The sequence below is a fragment of the Equus przewalskii genome, chromosome 16 (genome assembly GCF_037783145.1).
Source record: "Equus przewalskii isolate Varuska chromosome 16, EquPr2, whole genome shotgun sequence".
NCBI lineage: Eukaryota > Metazoa > Chordata > Mammalia > Perissodactyla > Equidae > Equus > Equus przewalskii.
This window is the reverse complement of record NC_091846.1, coordinates 21155563-21174345: the sequence shown is the minus strand read 5'-3', so window position 1 is coordinate 21174345 and position 18783 is coordinate 21155563. Positions and strand designations below refer to the sequence as shown.

The 18783-nt window shown below is 35.3% G+C and overlaps 1 long non-coding RNA gene across 6 annotated transcripts in view; it reads right to left on the bottom strand.

The window, feature by feature from the left end:
* Positions 1 to 18783, bottom strand: part of LOC103559736 (uncharacterized) — a 71925-nt gene that overhangs the window by 21390 nt on the left and 31752 nt on the right. For 4 of the 6 annotated variants that reach the window (XR_011527821.1, XR_011527819.1, XR_011527820.1 and 1 more), the window contains 2 exons: positions 5137 to 5338; positions 3017 to 3083 (listed from right to left, as the gene is read on the bottom strand). This is a non-coding gene — a long non-coding RNA (uncharacterized lncRNA). The remainder of the gene's footprint in view (positions 1 to 3016; positions 3084 to 5136; positions 5339 to 18783) is intronic. The other 2 variants (XR_011527823.1, XR_011527822.1) reach the window with 1 other exon arrangement.

The window sequence follows — 18783 nt, the reverse complement described above, 5'->3', positions numbered from 1 at the left end:
TCTTCCCTTCTAGAGCTTACTACAAATACAATTTATAATATTGACAATGGGTTTAACTTAAAATAACTTAAGCCTTTTATTAAACAGTTTCTCATAAGTCATGAGTTCACAATGCAGAGGTTTTTAGAAGGAGATAATTACCACAATTAAAAAATATATTATTCATTAGGGACAGTATACATTCAGAATGGATTGAGTTTCTTATTTTAGTAAATATTTTAGGGATTATCTCATCTGGAGACACACCTGTCAAGATCATCTCAGCCTCTTGTGTTCACTCCAAAATAGAGTAGGATACTGAAACTGGGATGTCAAGACATGCAAAAAATTGAATCCTGTTTTAGAAAGGGAGGCAGGCAACGTAGTTTGAAGAAAACAGGGATAGCTTAGATGCACCACAGGCAAATTAAAAACTCTTGCCTGCTTAGAATGAAAAGACTCTAACATTGGGGCCGGCCCCCCATGGCCGAGTGGTTAAGTTCATGCACTCTGCTTCGGCAGCCCAGGGTTTCACCAGTTTGGATCCCAGGCGCGAGCATGGCACCGCTCATCAGGCCATGCTGAGGCGGTGTCCCACATGCTGCAACTGGAAGGATCCACAACTAAAATACACAACTATGTACTGAGGGGATTTGGGGAGAAAAAGCAGAAAAAAAAAAAGATTCTAACATTTTCATATGGGCACCACTTAAAACTCAACTTCTTGACTGAACTGATTTGTCAATTTTATTTTAAATTATAAGAAAATAATGGCAGAACCTTGTCTTAGCCAATTATGCCAGAAACTTTGTTCTATCAAATCATATACACCTATCAATCCATCTCATATACATGAATCATCACAATGACATTTAAGGTTTGTCCATTTTAACGGTACCATCAATAGTTGGGCCTCTCCTATTCTCCCACTTCTGTTTTGTTTGATTCAGCTTCTTTCCATCACCCACAATTTCATTTCTGATAAGGTACTAAAGATTTCAGCTTATTTTTGAACTTCAATAATTTATAAGTGATTGGAAGTTCTCCCTACAAAGACTTTCTGAAAAGGAGCTCTAGTGTTGAATTTTACTCTTGAATTTAATATACAAGTCATAATTACAAAGAGTTCTTAGATTATGGTAAAGTTGGAAATCAGTTGGGCTGCTTTCAAAATATATCTGAAATCAGGAGCCAAAGTAATATAAAAAGGTCAAGGGAAAGCAGCTTGATAAATATATGGTTTAGGGAATCATAAGCAGTTTCTAATTTGTCTTGTATACTGTTTATATCTGACAAACTTCAGCTTTATAAGTTTTTGTATTCCTTCTCTACATAAATAATAGAAATGGTCACATCACTAGAGACCTTGCTGGGACAATAAGAGACCTGCTAAGAGCACTCCAAATCTCCTATATTCGAGTTATTTTTCCTCTATGCTGGGGAAGTTGACTCTGTAACAGCAAGTTTAACAATGTAGAAGCTACTAAGAGGAAATTTCTTAAAAGAAATTTAGGAAATTTTATTACCTTCCTGGAGCCAAAGAACCCATAGAAGAGAACAACATGACATCAAACTTAGTGTTTTAAATAAAAGTTCAAGAAATAAAGAGATGAGATGAAAATATATTACTGAAAATACTCAGATTTCTGGAACATCAATGACCTAGTAAAAACCGTAATTACCAGCTCTGCCACAGAACTACACCTCAAGAATTATTAGGCCTTCTATTGGACCTCTTAGAGAGGAAAAGTTATGTACAAATTTCACCAAAAAACTCATCATCTCATAATTATTAAGCTTAGAAAATACTTTAATATTTACCTAAACTATGAGATAGATCCAACCATAGAAATCTTTTAATGGATAAAAAGCTAACACCTTACATGGTGAATGGGAAATGAGTATTAAGCATGGCACAGAATAAAAAAGCAACAACATGCAGCAAAGTAAATAGGACTTGCTCCCCAAACTAAAATGTGCCTAAGACTTCTCTAACCATACAGAACTTTTAGGTAGACAGCATTCTGCACCTTCAGATTTCACACGTCAAATCCAGAAATCATTGTTTTATTTATTTTTATTTATTTTTTTTGAGGAAGATTAGACCTGAGCTAACATCTGCTGCCAATCCTCCTCTTTTTGCTAAGGAAGACTGGCTCTGAGCTAACATCTGTGCCCATTTTCCTCAACTTTATATCTGGGACGGCTGCCACAGCATGGCTTACCAAGCAGTGCCATGTCCGCACCCGGGATCCAAACTGGCAAACCCTGGGCCGCCAAAGCGGAACGTGCGAACTTAACTGCTGTGCCACCGGGCCAGCCCGAAATCATTGTTTTAAAGTGGCTTTTTACTCAATCAGTTGAGTAAAATACACCAAATATCAAGGATTTCTATTTCATGTTACTTTCCCTCATTTCACACTCTGGTAAGAATTTGAATTTCTTTGGTTTCCCAAGTTGGAAGCCACATAGGAGAGGTTTGGCTTACTCTTCTTGTAATTAGAGACCCCAAGAAAGTCTAGCTGTAATGTGCGAGGTTCCATGAGTTTCCTTTAAGATGGGGACTGGGATTGTGCTATATACTGGACTTTATGGTTCCCCACAATGCTGGACATCTGACATCCTCAAGTGAACTGAAAAATTTGGAACACTATAGTCTTAGTGAACAGGAACTTGGAAAAATAAGAATTATAATAGATTCAAAGATGGATGAAGATACTTTATATAAAGAGTCTGAAAAAGTTGATTCAAATTAAAGACTACAGAGAAAAACATAGTATTTTTCTATTAGTTTACTTGAGAAATCACGCACAAAAAGATGAAAATATAGATGTATATAGAAATACTAACTAGTTGAAATTTACACAAAATTATACATTTAGTCAGAGTAAAATAGCTCAGCCAAAATTGAAATATACACAATTTGCTAATAAAAATGCAATGATACAAGAGTGCTTAGTAATTAAAGAAACATTAAGGGAATACAAGTTTAGAATGAATGTTACACTACTATAATTGATATTAAGTCTTAACTTACCTCCATAATGTAGGAGTCATGAAAAGACAGTAGAAGTCAGCAGATCAGGCATGTAAGTCAGATGTAACTAGGATGCAAATACAGAAAAAAATGTTCCTACTTCTGGATAATCTGACTTGAAGTCATAGGTTTACTGAACTTGGATTGATCAAATGGTTCAAGGATTGAGGTACATGATCTAAAAGATCCTGGTATGGTCCAGAAGACATATTAGCAAGTTTTTTAAAGGCTATATTGGAAATGCAGATTAACATTTTAAGTTTCCTTAAATATCATTAAAATAGAACATATTAAAATCAAGTAAAGATGTAGAGTAATATAGTATTTATTTCTAATGATGGGTAGCTATTTTTCATGGTAAGTAATAACCTAGGTAAACACAGCAAGATACTTTGACTTTCTAAATAGAAATCCTATAAAACAAAGTTTAGCTCCTAGAAAACCAAAATACTTGCTTTCAATTAATTAAAAATTTTTTTTGCTTTGGTCACTTTTTAAACTTCTGGCTATACAATTTAAGCCGTATCGAATTCCTATCTGATTTTTTTGGCTAACACTTTTTTTTGGGAGCAAGCCCGATTTAGGGTGAGATTGAGAAAAAGTTCAGATCTCTTAGAACCTTCATTTCCTCTTAGCTGTGTTTCTCCATCAAAAACAATATTCAAATAAGGAATCTCAATGATCTAAACCTATTTTTGGCCATCTTCCGGAATTTCTTGTTATATCTGCTTTGAAATGCTACAGTTGCACTCATGGAAAACTTGTCTTCCTGGTTTTCAAATTTCTGTTTATTATTACAACTCTTCAGCCAGAATGCCAGGTCTTTGTGCTGTACTGTTTCTTGAAACTGGAGACCAGCAAATTTCCACAATTCAATTACTTGCCTTTCCATTTGAGAAATTAAAGCCATGTCAATTTTATAAAATTTTAACTGACCGAATTATTTGGACTTTAAGTTCTCAATTTCATTCCCTCAATCTAATACTGGGGAATATCTTTGTTTTATTAATAGAAACGAAGGTAAGGTTCAAGAATATTAATACATTTTAGTAACTGATGTTCATAACATATAAATGTAGGGATTTTCTTACAGGCACAAGCTTTGATATGACACTATAAGGGAAAAAGGGAGAGTTTTAATTCAACTTTGGAAATGTTTATTTAAGATTACAAACCTAATCAAATAATTTATTTACATAAATGTATGTGTTTATATATTTCTTTTTAAAAGAAGGGGATCTATTGTCCTTAATAAACAGCTTCAGTTAGCTTTTAACTTGTCTACCTTTATCAGCTTTATGTAGATAACTGACAAATTTACCTTTCCAGCCTGACTTTGACATTGAATCCCAGTTCCGTATATTCAGTGACCTTTAATCAAAGTATTTCAAATGGAATGCCTGGATATCATCTTAAATTCAATATTACAAAAATGGGATTCAACATCTTTCCTTCTCAAACTAGCTTCTCTTAACCGTCCCCTTTCTTTCAGTGATACACCATTGTCTTCCAGTAGAGAAAATGTATTTTTGACATCTGCCTTTATCCAACTTATCATGAAGTTCTACAATTTTTCTTTGAAATATCTTAAAATTATTCTTTTATCTCCATTCTCATTGCCACTCTTCTGTTCAGGTTTTCTTCACTCATAGATTACTACAATGGTACGTGCCCAGTTTCCTTGCCACCAGACTTTACGTCTTAGAATTTTTCTACATATAGTATTGCTACATTTAATTTCCAAAAATTCCAATACTTTGTCAACTTCCATTATTTTGTTTCAAGAGGCTATGATGCCTCCCTACTCCTTGCTATATCAAGACTAAAGTCTTCTAATTAGTTTTCCAGGAAAAGGTCCAATAACTTAGTTCTAACCTAGTTATTCAAATTCATCTAACCTTTGCCTCAGGTCTTAAGGCAAAGTCCCAAGTTATTTTTTGGGGAATACTGCATTCTATTTTGGCCTAAATTCTCCCACAAACAGGAAAGTCCACTAGTTCACAACTCAGGGCATCTTAATTTACAAGCACACAGGCCACAAATTACAAAATGAAGACTTTTTTTATTGAGTCAGCGGAGACAACTGTCTAGTACCCCTGTAATTACCCAAAATTACTTACAGTTTTGTGCTGAGGGGATCATCTCATGTGGCATTTATTGCCCTTTACTATAGAGTGAGCTGTTGTCAGGCACTCTGCTCTGTATAATGTCTGTTTTCTGCTTCCAGTCTCAGTCTTTCCTCCATGTGTTCTAGGTACCCATGGTATAATCAGTTCTCACCTTTTTGGGGGTGGGGGGCGGTGGTGGTGTCAAAATATATGCCTAGAAAACAGGTCATAAAGCATGTTAATATAGAGGGGAAACTGCTTTGCCATAAGAACCATTATTTAATTGCTGGGTGAATTCCTGACTTTTGGCTAAATGTTAAGTATAAAAAATATGTCAACCACTCTCAAAGCCAAATCCAACCCAACAGCAACAACAGCTTTTTCAAAAAATAAATTTATATGTAGGTTCTGGAAATCAGACATAAATGTTCTATAGATTTTATATAAAAGCCCTAAGGGTATACAAAAATCCTAAATCACATTATAAATATGACTTAAGTGTCCTGGCAGAAAACAAATGCTATGTTTATTTGATCCCCAATTTTCTTTGTCTTCTTAGATTTCTGAAAGATTTTTTGGTGTGACTTGGATAGTCTCTTATAAAACTGTCCAAACAAAGTTTACAAGAAAACCTATTTTAATCAATAAGGTGGATCCAGAAGGTAGAGGGATCCAGACTTTAAGAGAGTCACTTTAAAGAACTGCAGCAGACACTGAATACATTTGTTTTTGTGATTATGGTAATGCTGTTTCTTGAAAAGTATTTTTTAATGTAAGGACTTTTCATTCTACTATCATCTGCCATCTCCTCAGAGACACACAAAGGCCAACAGAAAACAGTTAAACTATACTTTGTCGGAAAGCTTTAGATTATCAATTAGATCGCTAATGGCCCTGGAAAAGGGCTATCAAAATTTCACAGGCCTTCCAACTATTTACCCCCACACATGGGTTTCTGGCTTTGATTAAAAATTCTAAAAAAGGACACTTTAAGGGAGCTGGGATTTGAGGTGTGAATGTTAATAGGTAGCATAGAATGGGAGGAGCCCTGATAAGAGAAGTAGTAAAAGGTAGAGAACTCCTAAATTCCCAGGAAAGAGCCTGGGCATTCTGTATTTACCTAGCTGGTATTCAGTTTTCCCAAAATATTTTAATTTATCATAAAGTTATTACTGCTGATTTCAGGAATCAACTGCCATTTATCAAGCACCCACTATGTCAGGCTTGCACAGTATACAATAAAGAATAATAAGATAGACCCTGCCCATAAGGCAGGATATATTAATTTTTCTAAGTCAGGTATAGGAGAACAAAAGAGAGAAATGGTATTACTGGCTGAGGAAGTAAAGTGAACTGGGGAAATTTCATGCAGAGGGTAGAGAGCCTAAGCAGATTTGGACAGTTGAAGATGAGGGAAAGGACATTCTAGGAGCAAATAACTTGAGCTAAGGCTTGGATGCAAATTAGTAAAAGGTTTGGAAAAGGAGTATTTCTATTTGGCTTAACAATAGTACTGTGGTATTAATTCACAATCATTCCCATAGTGGTAAAGTTAATCTTACCTAGGGCAAAAAGTATCTTTGATAGTGGGATTTTGACTTTGCAACCCTTTCCTCTCAAGATTTCTCACTTGATTTGCTGAATTAAAAGTCAAACACCCTAATGTTTAGAGTAAACTTGTCTAATTTAAGCCTAGATTTCTTTCCATATTTCTTACAAATTGTTTTTTTCTTCAAATCATCACACTTTAGCTCTTGAAAGGATGCCGACAATTCGAATACTCTTGTATTCTTCAATTAGAAATTAGGGCACCTTATGCAAAGGAAGGAAAACAATCTCAAACATGGTTACGCTCATTTCCCTACCTATTCCCCAGTACTAACGTCTGCTTTAGTGTATATACTTTACTCCTTCCTACTTGATCATGCCTTGGTTCATGTTCACTTGAGAGTATCCAATTCCTTCATTTCACTTAATTAATCTTATCCATTCTTTAAGCCCAGCTCATCCTCCACCTCCTTTAAGAAGTCTTCTCTGATGAGTCTAAGTCCACATTTCCTTTGAGCTTCTATTGCACTTCAAGTCAGCAAGGTAGACTTTATACTCCACTATTCTGTAGTTGTTTCTTGTATATTAATATAGTATTTCCATCTAGGCTAAAAATTCTTAGCTGACAGGGACCATCATTGTTAGACTATAGTGCAGTACTGGGCATAGAATAGGCCCTTAATAATAAAAGATTGGGGCTGGCCCTATGGCTGAGTGGTTGTATGCTCCACTTCAGCTGCCCAGGGTTTTGCTGGTTCGGATCCTGGGTGGAGACTTAGCACCGCTCATCAGGCCATGCTGAAGAGGCGTCCCACAGAGCACAACCAGAGGCACTCACAACTAGAATATACAACTATGTACTGGGGGGCTTTGGGGAGAAGCAGCAGAAGAAAAAAAAAGAAGACTGGCAACAGATGTTAGTTCAGGTGCCAATCTTTAAAAAGAAAAAAAAAAGATTATCTCACTTGAAAAACGCAAACATAAAACTTTTAAGGCATTTTAAAGTATATTTTGATAACTATTTTTGATGAAATGTAATTATATTCACTCTCATTTACAGAATTTAAAAGCTCAAATTATCACCACCTCAGATTTTCACACTATTCACAAATAGATTTGCATATGAATAAAACTGTCCTACTCTACCATATGTACATAACATAACCATGATCAAAACCAGGAGCCATTCTTGATAATCCAGTCCCTTCTGATCCAATTTCTGGCACTAGGAGAGATTTTCAAGTACATGGCCTTGCTTACAAACAACAGATTATAACGGAAAGTTTTGCAATTCGAATCCTTTAGAGTGTGTATTTTTCAAGTGTGTTGTCAAATCATGAATACAATATAATTTTGTTCAGTTTGAAATAAAGTGAAATTTTGCTTAAAGGAAACTGGAATTCTTCAAATTGCTAACCTGAATTAGTCTCGTGCAGTCTACTTCCAGAAAAAAGAAGTCAATCTTAGGAAAAATAGTACTCAAGACACCCTCTGGATTATATGGCTTAAAACACACTGAACACAATTCTTAAAACTTCTATACATATTATTACATAGTACTTTATTGCATAATCCTTCATGACTTGATGAGATCCTTACTCATAAAACTTAATATTCAGCGTACTCTAAGACAAGAAAAATAGTGAAATATAATTTTTAATGTTTTAGAAAATATTCAAAGAAGGTTTGAGATTATTGTAAACTTTAGTTCACTAAATCATCTAGTACACTATATTGTCCCATTAATTCAATTAAGTGCTTTATCTGATAAAACTTTAAAAATTTATTTCTCAGTATTTTTCATTTATAGTGAGTGCCTTTCCTTCTCCAAGTTCCAGTGGGGGTTGTTTTTCTTTTTGTTGACTGTGTCTCATACAGTCAAGGTGCAGGTCTGACAAAGGGTAGGAGAAACAAATCTAAATTTTTTTCTATAATGGCAAAGGTAAACATATAATTTCCAGAATTCTAAGGTGATATTGAGGTTTCCACATAAATCTACAAGATTATTTAACTTTTTTCCTTTGCTCCTATGAGTAAATATTTCAGTGTACAGCATTATTCACAAAAGGGATGTATTCGAGGCTGACTCTGTTTTAGGATTATAAAAATTGGGGACAAGACAGAGCCAAGTTCAACCTCTTACCTATAAAACTGAAGCTTGGAGAGAGACAGCAACTTGCTTAAGTTCACACAACTAAGTAGTAGCAGAGCTAATTTTTAAGTATTTGAATATGACCACACTTAACCTCTCTGGGATAGGAGCAGTTTAAGTTTCTTCTTACATTGTCATTCCTCTGGCAAAGTAACCAAGCTACCTAAACACTTCTCTAGCATAATATTCACAAATATGAATTTTATTATATTGCATTATAACCTTTTGTTCTGCTTCATTTCACGGTCTTCTAAACCAGAGAGAAACTTCAGCTTCTCTTACATGTTCAATTGTTATCTTAAGATGCATCTTGATGACATCAAAGAGACTAGTATCAGAGGCAAGTGTCTCCGAACAAAGTGACTTGTTGGCTGAATGAATAGCTGTACACACATTACTGAATGAGAATGAAGTGATGGAGGTTTCATTGTCTGAGAGTTTTAAATTGTCCTCAATTTTAAAATTGAGGACAGGGGCCAGCCCCGTGGCTGAGTTCGCATGCTCTGCTTCAGTGGCCCAGGGTTTCACCAGCTCGGATCCCGGGCGTGGACATGGCACCACTCATCAAGTCATGCTGAGGCGGCATCCCACATAGCACAGCCATAAGGACCTACAAGTGGAATATACAACTATGTACTGGGGGGCTTTGGGGAGAAGATGAAAAAAAGATTGGCAACAGATGTGAGCTCAGGTGCCAATCTTTAAAAAAAAAAAGACAACAATAAAAAATAACTTACAGATTCTCATGTCTAGAATCATCAAATTAATCTAGTGGACATTTTCAATTCTAATTTATATTACTTACTTGATTTTCCATATTATCCTTAATTCTTATATGAATTCTTGAATGAATCTTAATTCCTTGTTATTTTTTTTTTAAAGATTGGCCCTGAGCTAACATCTATCGCCGATGTTCCCCTTTTTTTTTCCTTTTCCAAGAAACAGAACCATAGTCTAAAAAGAATTACTTAATCTAAAAAATTCACTTTATTATTTCTATGAGAACTTTCATCTTTTCAACTTTGAGAAATTAAATATGAAAATATTGAACATTAAAAGTAAACACTTTGAAAACAGGTTCTAAAATTATAAATTTAAGAGAATTCTAAAAATTCTAACTTACCTTTCAAAACTCCAATGTTAACTGAATCAGATTTATTAATTCAATATTAATTTAAATGTTTATTGGATATCTACTATGTGTCAGATATGTTTTCAGTTTAATTTTAAGATTGTCCTTATATGTGTAAGGAAATTATGTCACTTGAAGTAACATATTGGATACCACAAATTGTAAAATTATACATTCTACACATAAGTTATAATCACGAAAATTTAAACAGCACAACTTCATATAAAAAGATTACCATATTAAGACAGGAAATGAAACAAGATGAAAAGTAACCTTAGCTAACAAAAAAGAATTTCTAACCACTTTAGCCCACTCCATGGCTAATAATTAGGCAGGCCTGAATTGAAGATGACGTTATAAGATTATTTCATCATTCTCATGCCTCCTTTCACAGGTCTCTGGACAAATTCTATTAAGCAATTATCTCCCTAAAGCTAACTAAGTGTTGGTACTGTGCCATGTGTTGTATTTGGAATTATGACTTCAAAGTTGTATTCTAGTGCAACAATATCTTAGGCTTTTTCCTTGTCTAAAAACGAGGAGGGTAAAAAGTATTATCTGGCAGTAAGCAGTTAATTTTAGAAAACCTCTTAAAAATAAAAATAATTTCAGAGTAGCAGACATATCAGGTAAATTATCAAGGAATACATTTGTTAACTATAAAACACCCAAATATTTTACTGACAGGTAGGTCATGCCTAGTTTGGGAAGAATTAACTACGACGAGCAACAGAGGCCACCATGTGAAATTGATCCAAGAGGCTATATACACCAAGCAGGATATCAAGGCTAGTGTTTCAGGTAATTTGGGAATATACTTGGGTCTCCCAAACAAAAGTAGAGCCCAGAAGCCAGATAATTTCCCAATGCAGGGCAAAGCATCTGAACGCCATGGTTTTAGGCAGGCAGGATTCAGAGGTTGGGTAATGTGGGTTCAGGCAGGCAGACAGAGTTCAGAGTCTGGGAGAGTAGAAAGAAAAGAACACAAATACAGTGCTAGGAAAAGGGGTCACACCCTATGAACTCAGTAGGAAAGATGCAAGGGAAAACTATTCTTGATGAGTTAGAAAGACAGAGGTAGTTACAAATAGCTATTCTGGTTGGATTCTTACATACAAGCTAGTATAAATTCATCAGCCCAAGCAAGGTTGACTTGGCTTTTAAAGCTGTCTTAAGCAATCAACTGTAGGGTCAATCAGCTGGATGATGAAGTGGAAAAAACAGCAATTAAATAATATTAATACTTTTTAAAAGTACTTAATACTTGTAAAAATCCTGAATCTTGAGATGGTAGCAAAGCTAACTGGAATTGCTGACCTCCATGGTGCTTTCCTGTAACATCTCAGAAAAAAACATCTGGGAATCCTTTCAGTCTGCTAGAGACAATTTTTCTTAAGACTTACATTAGATATATTGTCAAAATTTCTCGTCTCTGTTAGTGAGGAGATAAACTATGCTCTGTGAAATTCTTTATTCCTTTACCAGTTCATCTTCATGAGAAGTAAAGAGCCCTTATAAAGACTTATTTTACATATGAAACTTTATTTAACCTGGCAAGTACTATTTCATGTTCCTCATTTCTCTTTCCTTCTGACCCTTCAATGGAATTGTGATATTGTTGATCTACAAATAGATTTGACCTAATTGAGCCTGGGAGAATTCCACTAAAAAGTAAGGTCTAATTTCTGGCTGACCAGTGAGTTGTTTTGAGCAGCCATAATAATATTGGTATCAATGTATTCTACAATAAGGAAGGGAACTAACATATTACTGAGTGCTATGTGAGGTCCTTAGCTCTAGTTACTACATTAGTCACCAAATGAGCTGAGTTAAGATACAGTCTCAAGCCTACTAGGCTTACAGACCAGTAGTAAAGAAATTTTAAGGAAGAAAATAATCACAACGTGATGTTAACATAAGCAATAATGTAACTACTATAAGGGATATTGTAAAGAAAAGGGAGTTATTAATTTTCTGTTTGTGTACAGAGGGGTTGGAGGAGGTTGCCCTTCTGAGGTAATACCTGAGAATCTCTCTGAAGGCTGAGTAAGAATTTGCTATACTGCCTGAAATTGCTCTGAGACACAAGGAAGTTAATGATTAAGGCTTGCCAGAAGTCTAATTCTTTAAACTGACATTAAATACTAAGAGAATCATATGTCTGATAGCTTAGGGATAATTTCCAAAGTAAGTTTACAATTTAGATGATAGTTTGTCTGCAGTCTTCTGGTTAGAAACGGTATATTTTTTCAGATTTTGATGAGCTTCCAAAGAGAGACAGTATGCTTAAGTGAGATGACAATGTTGTTTGATGCTTTAATGCCTTAAAAGCAATACAACCAATCATGACCTATAGATTGTGTAGATGTACCCCGGACAGTTAGATGGGGCAGTTTTCTTATGGGAGGACTATGCTATTATATTAAGGGATGACTGAGTTCACATATCTGCATGTATATCCATGGACCACACATACATACAGGACACGGACACATAAACACCTCATGTTCAGTGTTATGAAACACACTTCTAAGAGCATGCCTCCTTGCAGTGGGACAGTAGTACCATCATGGAATATTTGAGATAATTTATGCTTGGTATAGTACTTTCACATACATACCTATAAGACATTATTTGGAAGGCATCACTATCATTTTGAGCATTTTAGGGCTTAACGTTTGTTAATTTTGTCTCCTCTACCTCTCCCTGGCTATAGATATAATTCCTCAGAGCATGAGCTCTGCAATCAAACCACCTGAGCTTGAATCCGGACTCCTCCACTTCTAGTATGTGACATAGGGCATGATATTTTCCTGTGACTCAGTTTCCTTACCTATAACATGGGGATAATGAGGTATCTCCCTTATAGGGTGGTTATGAGAATTAAACAGGTTATTAAATGCAAAAGCTTCTGGTAAAGGATAAACATTAATGTGTTAGCAGTTATTATTTCTATCACTAATAGCAGTGCCTAAAGCTCGAGTGCTTTCTATATGCACTTAAAAAAATCAAGAACCCTATGGGGTAGATGTTAAAATGTTTTGATTTGATTGATTTGGGTCATTTTCACTAAAATAACCACTCAAAATAAACAATAAAAATTTACTGGCCCAATTCCCAAGGGGGCAAATAAAATTAACAAATGTGCCAGGGCTGATATTCATTATTGTATTTACAATTCTCTCATATCAAGAATCTCATATATAATTTGGAAAAGAATCAGAGTAATCTGAAAAGTACTTTATCTGTAAAAACTAAGAAGCCTGCATTAAAAGATGTCATAAAAATTATCTTCTCAGCCAAGCCATAACATTGTTTAATGAAGTCTCAATGATTTGGGCTCAAAAGACTGGCAAAGATACTACAGAATGATTACTTCCTGCATACTTGATGCCACTATCAACTAGACCCCCTGCCAGTCTCAGAGATAGAGCTTCCTGGGAACACTCCATTTAATAAATGAGTACCTACTATGTACCTGGTAAAATGAGATAAGCTCCAGCTGAAGCTGAATTTCCTTACATTTAATGACAGAACGAGAATTCTAAGAGTGTTAATTCTAAGCCCAAGCTATTAATATCCAAGCAGTCTAGAATGTAAAAATCAAAGAATGCACCACTGACACTATAACTCAACCCTCCTCAAATCAAAACTGTATGACACAGAATTTCTGCAGAATCAATTCCTTCCCGTTTATCCAAATTCTTCAACTTTATTCTCTTTTGAAGTCTTGCGAGGAAAACGAAAATTTAGTAATCCAGTTCTACACTGGATTTGTCCAACATCATTCAAAAAGCAATCCATCTTTGGGGGCTGGCCCTGTGGCTGAGTGGTTCAAGTTCCGTTTGCTACACTTTAGTGGCCCTGGGTTTGCAGGTTCATATCTCAGGTACAGACCTACTCCACTCATCACCCATGCTGTGGAGGCATTCCATATACAATGTAGAGGAAGACTGGCAAAGATGTTAGCTCAGGGCTAATCTTCCTCTAGCGAAAAAAAAGAGGATTGGCATCAGATGTTAGCTTAGGGCAAAACTTTCTCAAAAAAAAAAAAAAGGAATCCTTCAGAACAAATGCCAAATTATAAAGGCTTTCAGCATTTAAAAATTATGTTCCAACCCCAGTATTTAATGAAAATGTTAACAGTGAGAATGAGTTAACATTTTCATTATTTCATAGTTCTCAGGCAAGTGACATGTGCTTCTGGAAACCCTGATCTTGAACTTCTTACAGTACCTTCCCTAGATACTGTCAATTCTGTTAAAACAATGAGCATGTCTGGTAAAAACTGTCCTAAAACAAAAGAAAAAATCCAGAAGTTTTCCAAAATTTCCTTTAGTCAAAAATTGTCCTGTTAGCATAAATACCCTTACATTTTAAAGGCAAGGATTTGTTCAAGCTGATGTATTGATTGTCTTCATTTCAAATGATGTCTTTAAATCTTATTTTCCCCCCATATTTCATCACCTTTGAGGTCCTTGGTAAAGCAGTCCATTTCCATAATGCACACATCCAGATTTAGTAGAAAGCCCTTGCTTGTGTTAAGTTTATATTTGCATCCCTGAAACTCAATCTCCCCAGTTTTGCCTCCAGTGCAAGAGAATAAGTAAACCTCAAGACTGTTGTCTTTTCTCTTTCAAGCAAGCTTCTTAATAACTTCAGCCACTTCTTATGACATTTGAACACCTCATATTTTTTTCAGTTCTCTGAATGTCCTCTAGTTGGTTCACATCCATACTCTACATGTGGCCTGACATGAGCCCTACACACCAAGACTTGCAATCAACAATGGCTGTGGGGGCGGGGGGCGGGGGGGGGGGCCGGCTCCATGGCCGAGTGGTTAAGCTCGCATGCTCTGCTGCGGCGGCCCAGGGTTCGAATCCTGGGCACAGACATGGCACTGCTCGACAGGCCACATTGAGGTGGTGTCCCACATCCCACAACTAGAAGGGCCTGCAACTAAGATATACAACTATATACTGGGGGGTTTGGGGAGATAAAGCAGAAAAAAGAAAAAAAAAAAGATCTGCAATAGTTGTTAGCTCAGGTGCCAATCTTTAAAAACAAAAAACAAAAAACAATGGTTTGGGGAGAACAACTGTTTATTAGCATATAGCAATAGGTTAACCTGAGTAAATGAATTTTCTTGCTAGTTTTAGAATTTGTTGAACCTTTACCTAAAGCTCCAAATTACACTATCCAATTTGGCTATCCAGAAACCAAGACCATCTGGTATTGTTGAAAATAAGGAAGAGTACGTTGAAGGAATTTTTTTTTTTTTTTGGAATTTGCTTCTTTTTTTTTTTTTTTTAAAGATTTTATTTTTTCCTTTGTCTCCCCGAAGCCCCCCGGTACATAGTTGTATATTCTTCGTTGTGAGTCCTTCTAGTTGTGGCATGTGGGACGCTGCCTCAGCGTGGTTTGATGAGCAGTGCCATGTCCGCGCCCAGGATTCGAACCAACGAGACACTGGGCCGCCTGCAGCGTAGCGCGCGAGCTTAACCACTCGGCCACGAGGCCAGCCCCTGGAATTTACTTCTTAATGAACATAGGAAGTATTGTAAAATCATCACAAATTTTTCCTCAAGAGTTTTACTATGAAAAACTTTCTTGAAAGAATAAGGCATCAATTTTTAAAGCTCCAAATTCCTTGAGTTTTAGAGGTAAACATATCTAATAATGACTAACTAAAAAAATGGTATGATAGCTTAACTATTATGGACCTGAGGCTTTTACTTTTGGGTATTTTTCCTGTTTCTTCAAAGGATGCAATACTAACTAAAATGCTGACAAAAGTCGCCTAAGAGATGGTCTGTCTGAAATCTGTACCATGGGCCTGTTTTGGTGATAAACACCCCTCCCCTCAGATAGATTCAGATTTTCAGTGTCCTAAATAATAGTTTGTTTATTCTATCAACCTAATTGTTTTCAGATTCTAAACCTTTCTAAATTAAACTACTACTGTTCTTAGAGTTTTAGTTAAATTATAAAATATTAGCATGTGAGAAAAATAGGTTAAGATCCACCATTTTTGCTTATATTCTAATTGAGTCACTGTAACAGACAGGTCATACATTATCAATTTATATATTTGTGTCATGTTTACATTTTGATAACCATAGCCATGTTTGAACTGAAATGTCCATAACTACTAGTAAATGTTTCTTGAATATGAAATGTGAGTTCCACAGTTTTAGAACACCTCAGCTTTTTGATAAGTTTGAAGTGATTACTGCAGTACAAAAGAAGAAACAAACTCATAATTAAATAACATACCGGTTGGTCTTAGACATCTCTCTTTGAACAAATCTTGAGCAGTATATACATATTTCAGTAGTTGTTTTTCTTACTCTCCTGCTTAAAATCCTTCAGTGACCTCCCTCACCTCAGGCTTCTCACACTATAGAAAGGTACCCTTGGGGATGACATGCAGATGCGGTAGAGAAAGCCACAAGGTAAAGATTCATCTTCTTGTATGCTCAAATTTACTAAAATGTCTTGAGACAAAAAAATTAAAAATTTTAGGTGTTTTACAGTAAAATATTAAGGAGCAAATTATAAAATTAGTGGTACTCTTGGTATATTTTAGATAAATGTAAAGAAAAAGTTTCTTAGCCAGAAGCATATTCCCTCTCTTCTCTAGAGGGAGATGCTCTTTCCAGTCCTTGGCATAGTTATAAATTGGATTAAGAAATAAATTTGCTAATCCAATTATGCAACTAGAAAGGAATAATATAAAGCTAATAATAGTGGTTGTCATTGGATGTTAAAAATGTGATTTTTAAATAGATTTTTTTGTCTTTTCTGAGGTTTCTATGCCTATATATTACTTGTATGCTATGAAAAGTTAAACTTTTTGAACAGAAAACCCCTTAATTTTTAGATCTGAAAGTCAGTTTCGTTGTGCTATTAAATATTTATAACTATAAACCAGATTTGCTTTTCTTTACATAGCTTATTAATATAATTTTAAAATTAAAATAGATTATCTATTCCTTTTCTTTTTGCTTAGGAAGACTTGTCCTGAGCTAACATCTGTTGCCAATCTTCCTCTTTTTGCTTGAGGAAGATTTGCCCTGAGCTAACATCTGTACCAATCTTCCTCTATCTGGTATGTGGGTCACCGCCACAGCAAGGCCACTGACAAGTGGTATAGGTCTGTGCCTGGGAACCAGGCCTAGGCCACCGAAGCGGAGCATGCCAAACTTAACCACTAGGCCACATGGGCCAGCCCCTAACCACTCCTTTTCTTATACTTACCTTTTGAGGTTCTGGGGGCTGGAAGAGTGGTCAAATGACAGCAAAACCTCTCAACAGAATTCAAGAAGTGATTCTTGAATTCCTTTTCAACACGCCTTTGATAACACAGAGTAGACAGCTTCCCTAAAACTGACTTTAAAATGATCTGATTTTTGAAATTATCTGTACAAGTCTTCCCATGATAGTTAATTCTTTGTTGTCTCTTCTAAAGTTCCTGAACTTAGCAGGATTTCCATTTACAAATTTTCAAAGAGGGTGAGATTGTGGTGGTAAGACTGCTTCAAATAACTGTTTTTATTTTTCAAGGATTTCTTTCTTTTTCAAAAAACAAACTTTCCCTTCACAGAAATCCTATATACTTATTCATAATCAAGGAAAAAAGATCCACTTCCTCACCCTAAGATTTATCTCACACACATAGTAAATCAGTAGTAACAGTTTAACAAAGGTATTCTTCTAATGAATCTGTTCATGTTATTTGGTAACCTTTTTTCACTTAATCATGAACAACTTTCTAGCTCATTAAATATTCCTTAGATTATTTTAAAAGCTTTCCACTCAGCATGTTATTTAATCAGCCTTTTATTATTGGACACTTTAAAAACTCTTCCAATATTTTAATATTATAAACACACTATAATAAACACATGGATTATTCTTAAAAGAGCATATTTATTATTGCTTTTACAATATTAGAAAACTGAAATAGATAATTTATCACTCTTTTAATGTGCTAAGATCCTTGAAATATAGCATGGCTGGTCTGCATTCTACTATATGTGCTATATATATAGTTTTTCTTATAACTGAGGGAAAAAACCAACTATATTGCTTGTCAGCATAAAATTAATATTTAAACTTCGGAACCTGATATTTAGGCTGGTGTTTTGAAGTTCTGGATATCCTACTCCACTTGCTTTTCTTCGCTTCTTAAATTTTCAATTTTTATTCATATTGCTAATACATTTAAAAGGTTAACATGTATGAATAAATGAGGCGCAATTAATGATAGGAGTGTTATGTCCCTCAGGTATGTTAAGTTAGGGAAAAGGGTTAAGAACTACAGATACAGATTGTTCATATCATGCAAAAGAGGGCTAATGCCCTGACCGTTAAAATAAGAAAACACTTAGCACACATGAGAAGTTTGGCCTGATTTTTAAAAATGTACAGTTGTTAGTTGGGAGAGAATTGGGGTAGTGAAATGACATAAATAAATGCATGGAGACAGAAAAATGGAAAAACATAACAAGGCTGGGGCAAGATCATGAGGTACAAGCCAAGGAGTTTGAATTATAACCTATAAGGAAAAGCAGTGTTTTAGGAAAATTAGTGTGATATACTACAGTGGATGAAACAATTACAGGCAAAGAACTCCTCAGCTAAGATGCTGCAGAATAGCGATAAGTGAGAAATAATGAAGTACTTAACTATGGCAGGAATTCCAAGAGTGGAGGAGTCAAAGATGATTGTAGTTCATTTGGGTAAAAGACAAACATGAACAAGTTCAGAGTGTCTCTTGGAGCCATTAGCTTTGATTAGCTAAAATGATCAAGTAAAAAACAAT